Raw genomic sequence first — 7448 nt, forward strand, 5'->3', positions numbered from 1 at the left:
ATATAGTTTATTTTATATTAATAATATATATAATACTTTATGCTATATATTTCTCTATGATTTTAGGTGTTGTTTAGGTGTATATATATATATATATATATATATATATATACCCCCCTTTCCCCCCCTTTTTAATATATATTTTATATGCATTATTATAACAACTAGATTTTTGTAGTTATGAATTGTTTACCTTCTCATCAAAATGAGTTTATGTAACCATTTTCAAAATACCTCTAGGTGGCAGTATGGTGCTTATTATTTTTCAGATGCAAAACCGGGTACAAAACCCCTCTCAAGAGAGCCACGTGTCAATCCATGAAGTACTCGAGGCTGGTTAATCTTATCACTCTTATCACTAATTAAGCATATCACTCATAGATTATAATACAATCACTTTTGTGTAATCAACTGCAATATTTTCGAAAAAAAGAATTATTTATTTTTGTGAAATTTACATGCTGCAGCTTTTATTAATTCAGGGTGTATTCAGAAGTTGTTGAACATTATATGCCATCATTAGTTCATGTCCCCAGCCAGTCCTTTTTGTGCATTCTTGAATGATGTGACCACATAATTATATAAGATTGCAGTAAAACTGGTTTCTCCTGCCAGAAATGCAAGCAAATGGACACTGGGTGGAGCAGCAATGACATCACCGAGTCACACAGCGTTCAGCATGCATGAAGAGGGAACAGAAAAGCAAAGCACACTAGAGTTTGTCAGAGGAAATTAGTCACTTATGAGAGGAACATCTAAATTAAGTGCACGGCAAGACTCTGCACTGAGTGTGACCATTCATGCTTCACACACATTAGCTGTATTTGGCAAGAGCCGCAGCTTTCAGTGCCAAGATGCAAATGGAAAGGAGAAAAGAGAGAAAAAGAAGCAGGGGGGTAAATATGTAGTAATTATGTTTCCTTCCTCCCTTACCCCCCTTTCCCACTTCGTGAGTGACTTTTGGCCACTTGGAACAAACTGTTCAAGCAACAGACGAAGCCTTTGAAGGCTGGAGGCCGCTATGACAGAGCAACTGTATCAACACATTTCTCCTGCTTAGAACAACACAGAACACATGACAGTCAATTATGTTTGCTTTCTCTGGCTAGGTAAACTTTTTCCAGTGTAGCCTACCAATCTTGTAGAGATCAAACCAGATAGCTGTTCAAAAAACATGCAGATTTTGAAAGAGGGTATGCATCATTATTACTATTGCTCATATTCCATTTTCAAAATACTCCTAACTAAACTTTGCCAATAAACCTGTGCCACACTACAGACATCCTACAGACAAGAAACACTTTTGACAAGTGATTGGACTTATGCTTGCAACAAAACCACTCATATCTGAGTTAGGGTGGGCTCTTTTGACTGACCAATAAGCAACCATCCAGAAGTCTCTAGCAACTGCCCAGAATGCCTAGTAACTGCAAAGCAACACAGCCACTCAGAACTTCTTAGCAGCTGCATAACAATGCCCAGCAACCACACACAACACAACACTGCATAGTGGCAGTGGTTTCTGCATGGGTAATCAAAAATATAGATAAAGCTGATAGTATGTTCTTTGTATAGTTTTGACTGCAAAGAGGCTTGACTGTCACATGACTTTTACTTTCCTTGAGTTACATTATATGTTCTGTTTACACAGATGTCATGCAATGCCACATGATGCTGGATTATGAGCTGATGCTTTCCGTGGAAAGAGGAGTGAGGCACATGAAAGGCAGACTGTGGTGTGGTCTGATTTCAGCTCTGTGACAGTTTAAGTGTGTGACTATGTGAAGATGACCTTAATCTAGATCCTGCTTTTACTCGTCTTCAGTGAACTTCTCTGCAGAAAGAAACGGTTCACTTAAATCTAACAGATCTAAAAGACTACAAGAAAGTTTCTCACAGAAGCTTAGTTTCAAAAGTGAAGCATGCAGAGAAAAAATAAAATAAAAAAACAACCAAAATAAATACAAAGACAAAACATTAATTAACCTTGTTCAAAAAAAAAAAAAAAAAAAAAGATTAAACTTTGATCTCTTGTAGCTGAAGAACATATATAATTATTTATTAAAAATATGAATTGTTTATACACTGAGATATAAAATCAAAGAATGTGATGGGAAATGTTCAACCCAGTCTCATGAGATTTAGCAAATTCATACGTGATTCATACTAAAAAAAAATAAAAAACTAAACAAAACAAACAATGAGGTCTACCCCAAATCTTACCCTTGAGTGAAATTTTATGAAATCACTGAACATAATATTGTTATGAATTGCCAGAGTGTGTTGAAAATAATCACATTCATATGCTAATCTATGATTGCAGAATTTAGTGTCTTGCATGTATCTAAACAGTGTGAGATATCGTTGAGTCCTTTTCTAATAGGCTTTAAAGGAACCAATGCAGGGCTACACAAATCTTTATCTCTGGAGAAAAATCTGAGCAGTAGGAGACTTCAATAAAGTCTCCGTTTGTTATTATCTTATTGCAAAATAGCTGAAGACATTGTCAGAAGCTAAAAAATTTGTTACTAGGAGACTCAATGTTCATTTTTTCAGAACCATATGGAAAAGAGTTTAAGGCAAAGTAAAAAAAAAAAAAAATAAATAAAGAAGAAGAAGAAAAAGAAAATCTATGTGCCAAGTGTCATGCTGTTAAAGTAATAATTAGAATAAAGTAATGATTATTTACTCATCGTCCGCTTTCTGTTATGTGCCACAAAGTGAAAATTACAAGCGATGCACTGCTTAGCACAGAATGATGTCAGGAGTGACATTTATATTTGCTAACCTTACTAGAGTATTGGCAAGGTGTTCAGTGAGGTTGCTTCCATACATTACATGGGGAGTCAAAAGTGCCCACCCTCCTGGTCCTCAGTTATGGTTCGGGACTTTTCTTCATTTATTTTGTGGTCATTATGTCATTCACAAGGTGAAAATTGTGAGTCAGTCACAATAGCACACTCTCCTCAACAAGCCACATGATTTCAGGTATCATTCATGTCTGTACCACAAACGATGTAGGACAAGGTTTGTTTAAACGTCTAGCCCCAGGTTTGAGTAACAGCCATAGCGATGCTTGCCTTAGCAAACACCACTAATGAAATGTTATTCTGGAATGATGGTAAAGTTGGGCTGTTCAATGTCATTTTGTAAACAATAATTTTCATTTAAAATAGGTATGTTTTTATAATATTTGGATTAAGTGTTCGAAATACTCAATCCAATAATATCTTGTTGACAATATCTACAGATTTGAGGATAAGCGTTAATACAGATAATTTTTTTTTTTTTTACAAAGCTGGTTGAACCTTGCAAAGGTTTTACAACCCGAATTCCGGAAAAGTTGGGAGGTTTTTTAAATTTTAATAAAATGAAAACTAAAGGAATTTCAAATCACATGAGCCAATATTTTATTCACAATAGAACATAGATAACATAGCAAATGTTTAAACTGAGAAATTTTACAATTTTATCCACTTAATTAGCTCATTTAAAATTTAATGCCTGCTACAGGTCTCAAAAAAGTTGGCACGGGGGCAACAAATGGCTAAAAAAGCAAGCAGTTTTGAAAAGATTCAGCTGGGAGAATATCTAGTGATTAATTAAGTTAATTGATATCAGGTCTGTAACATGATTAGCTATAAAAGCTTTGTCTTAGAGAAGCAGAGTCTCTCAGAAGTAAAGATGGGCAGAGGCTCTCCAATCTGTGAAAGACTGCGTAAAAAAATTGTGGAAAACTTTAAAAACAATGTTCCTCAACGTCAAATTGCAAAGGCTTTGCAAATCTCATCATCTACAGTGCATAACATCATCAAAAGATTCAGAGAAACTGGAGAAATCTCTGTGCGTAAGGGACAAGGCCGGAGACCTTTATTGGATGCCCGTGGTCTTCGGGCTCTCAGACGACACTGCATCACTCATCGGCATGATTGTGTCAATGACATTACTAAATGGGCCCAGGAATACTTTCAGAAACCACTGTCGGTAAACACAATCCGCCGTGCCATCAGCAGATGCCAACTAAAGCTCTATCATGCAAAAAGGAAGCCATATGTGAACATGGTCCAGAAGCGCCGTCGTGTCCTGTGGGCCAAGGCTCATTTAAAATGGACTATTTCAAAGTGGAATAGTGTTTTATGGTCAGACGAGTCCAAATTTGACATTCTTGTTGGAAATCACGGACGCCGTGTCCTCCGGGCTAAAGAGGAGGGAGACCTTCCAGCATGTTATCAGCGTTCAGTTCAAAAGCCAGCATCTCTGATGGTATGGGGGTGCATAAGTGCATACGGTATGGGCAGCTTGCATGTTTTGGAAGGCTCTGTGAATGCTGAAAGGTATATAAAGGTTTTAGAGCAACATATGCTTCCCTCCAAACAACGTCTATTTCAGGGAAGGCCTTGTTTATTTCAGCAGGACAATGCAAAACCACATACTGCAGCTATAACAACAGCATGGCTTCGTCGTAGAAGAGTCCGGGTGCTAACCTGGCCTGCCTGCAGTCCAGATCTTTCACCTATAGAGAACATTTGGCGCATCATTAAATGAAAAATACGTCAAAGACGACCACGAACTCTTCAGCAGCTGGAAATCTATATAAGGCAAGAATGGGACCAAATTCCAACAGCAAAACTCCAGCAACTCATAGCCTCAATGCCCAGACGTCTTCAAACTGTTTTGAAAAGAAAAGGAGATGCTACACCATGGTAAACATGCCCCGTCCCAACTATTTTGAGACCTGTAGCAGAAATCAAAATTGAAATGAGCTCATTTTGTGCATAAAATTGAAAACTTTCTCAGTTTAAACATTTGCTATGTTATCTATGTTCTATTGTGAATAAAATATTGGCTCATGTGATTTGAAAGTCTTTTAGTTTTCATTTTATTAAAATTTAAAAAACGTCCCAACTTTTCCGGAATTCGGTTGTATTTGAAAAACATGAACCAAAGCCTTGATTATATGTGTGTGTGTGTTGTGAATAAAAGATGTCCTAGCACTGTAAAGCTTTGGAAACAATATAGTGCCTGGGAAATAAGGTGATTTCCAACTTCATGCTATAAAAAGTAAAGCAGCCACAAACACATCTGTTATTTGTTGTTTTGATCGCGTTGCATGAAAAAGCACATGCTACTTGCGTGTTTTCACTTGTTTGTAACAATCTGTATGCCCCCCTTAAGAAATCCTGTACATGTTTAATATAAATTTACAAAACACTATTGTTTTTCACATAAAGGTTGATGGGCCAGTAAAAAAAAATAGTGTCCATGATAATATATATTTATTTTTATAAATATATAGGTTGTACATTTATTTGTCATTATGAAATGATTTTATTATTATTATTAAAAAAAGTGATTAATTATAATTCATTAAGATTTTGGAAATTTGCACCATGTTTGCAATAAAATGAACTGATCCAGAGTCACGTCATTGACCCAAATTTCTTATTCTGTTGGCTGATTTAGAGACTCAGTGGAAAGTTAGGATCAATTTTTTCTCAGAAGTCTTAGGGTTTAAAAGAAACCCCTAATTTTACATAGGATCAGTGATAACAAAAATGCTTGCTTGACATGCACCACTAAATAAATTGATAAGCTCCACCTCTCCACCATTTGTCCAGATTAGCTGATGATTCATGGAACTATCAGCACACCACATTACAGCTGCCAGTGTTTGCTGTAAAATGTTATGTAATTATTTGCTTATTGAGTTTCATCCACTTTTGACAGTTTGTCCTCCTGTAATGTTAACACCACCATGATCACCATGAAGAGTTGTGCTCTTAAGTGGCTGAAGATCAGAATCAGTTTTGCCTATGGGACTGACAACACTGAGAACTGTTTGCTCACCAATCAAGATGTCAGTTGCACTGACCAATGAGAAATAAAGAGCAAGAGAAAATCAATTAGGAAAGGTTTTCATATGTCAAGGTTTACTGATAATGTAACCTCATATTGCTACATTTCCAAGTGACTGGATCAAACTATTTCATCACACAAATATACTCATGTACAAAGGTTGTGCAGTTACTTTTCACTGATAACGAATGCCATTCTGTCTGCCAGTCAGTGGGCATCAGTTATGGAACAATCTCCACCTAAAGGCCCGTTCACACCAAGCATGATAAAAGATTAGCATCCAAAATATTACGCTTATTATTTGCACACACTTCAAGTGTATTGTCTGCTGCTTTAAATTTAAGTGAATTCTAATTGCTGTGTCAAAGCTGAAAGTGATTCTTGTGATATCTTTTCTCTGTGTTGTTATTGTTATCACCATGGTTTTGACTTCCCTATTCTCATAAAATAAGAACAATAAAACTTTATAGATACTGTCATTCATGTGAAAAGTCTTGACATTGCTATATGGGTTCAAAGCTAGAATTCCCATGAGTTACTGATGAACTGACAAGCAGACTGAATATTATATATCTGTTGTTGAAGTTCAGAGCACTTTTCTTTTCTAGTGCATTTTCTGTCAGTTTCTGACGTTTGGATGTGTTTTTGTTAACCATTTGCTGTTCAGAAATAAAGCAAAAGCCAAAAGTTAGTCTACACTTTAACTCCACGTGGTTCAAAAATGCTGCAGTACTTTACTGGCTCCAATTAAATAGAAAATATATTTATTCTTTATATAATTTATAAATTTATTTCTTTTATATTTTACTTATTTAAGGTTTGCATGGGCTAGAATCCTTCTATATTACTAAATTACTGATGCCACACAGACCTACAAGGACTTTATGATGACCAAACCATAATTTTACAATCATCCCTTTAAACTAAAAAAATGTTATAACTAAACAAGTGTCTTGATCTACAGTCCAACTTCCCATGCATTTCATGCACTGTAAAACATAATTCTGGGGAAGTATGTGGTGGATGACGCATTTGAGCATAAAAACTTAAGGTATGCATATGCCAGCCATGCAGCTGACAAAGGTGATCAAACAAACAAAAAAGTGATAAGGAAATAGGTGGTCAGTTTCTGTGAAAAGTACAGATCATACCAGACCATACTGGTTCTATCAAAGGTGGTTTTTGGAATGTGGTTTTTGGTTTGATTTTTTTTCTAATTTTAGCACTAGCTCCAACCAGCTTGACAAAATTCTACTAAACTGAGATGAGTCATCAACATATCTAGATTAATCCAAGAGATAAGAAAAGAAGTAGCCAGTAAATCTAGGACAAACGCCATTCATTCTAGTGACTGTCATTCTAGTCCATACGAGCTTAATATTAACGTACATTACACAGTAAACATACACATTCAAATTGGTCAGAACTGGTCAAGTTTTTATTTTTCGGTTGTTATTTTTGCTCAGATTTGTTTTCATTTCTAATCTCAACCTGAGCAGCAGCAAGTTCTCTATCCAAATTGAAGAACTAAATCATATCATCCGAGCTCTAAAAGTGGTTAGCAATAACCAAGACACTAATTCAAAGTGTAG

This window comes from Carassius carassius, chromosome 4, assembly GCF_963082965.1.
Source record: "Carassius carassius chromosome 4, fCarCar2.1, whole genome shotgun sequence".
NCBI classification, from domain to species: domain Eukaryota; kingdom Metazoa; phylum Chordata; class Actinopteri; order Cypriniformes; family Cyprinidae; genus Carassius; species Carassius carassius.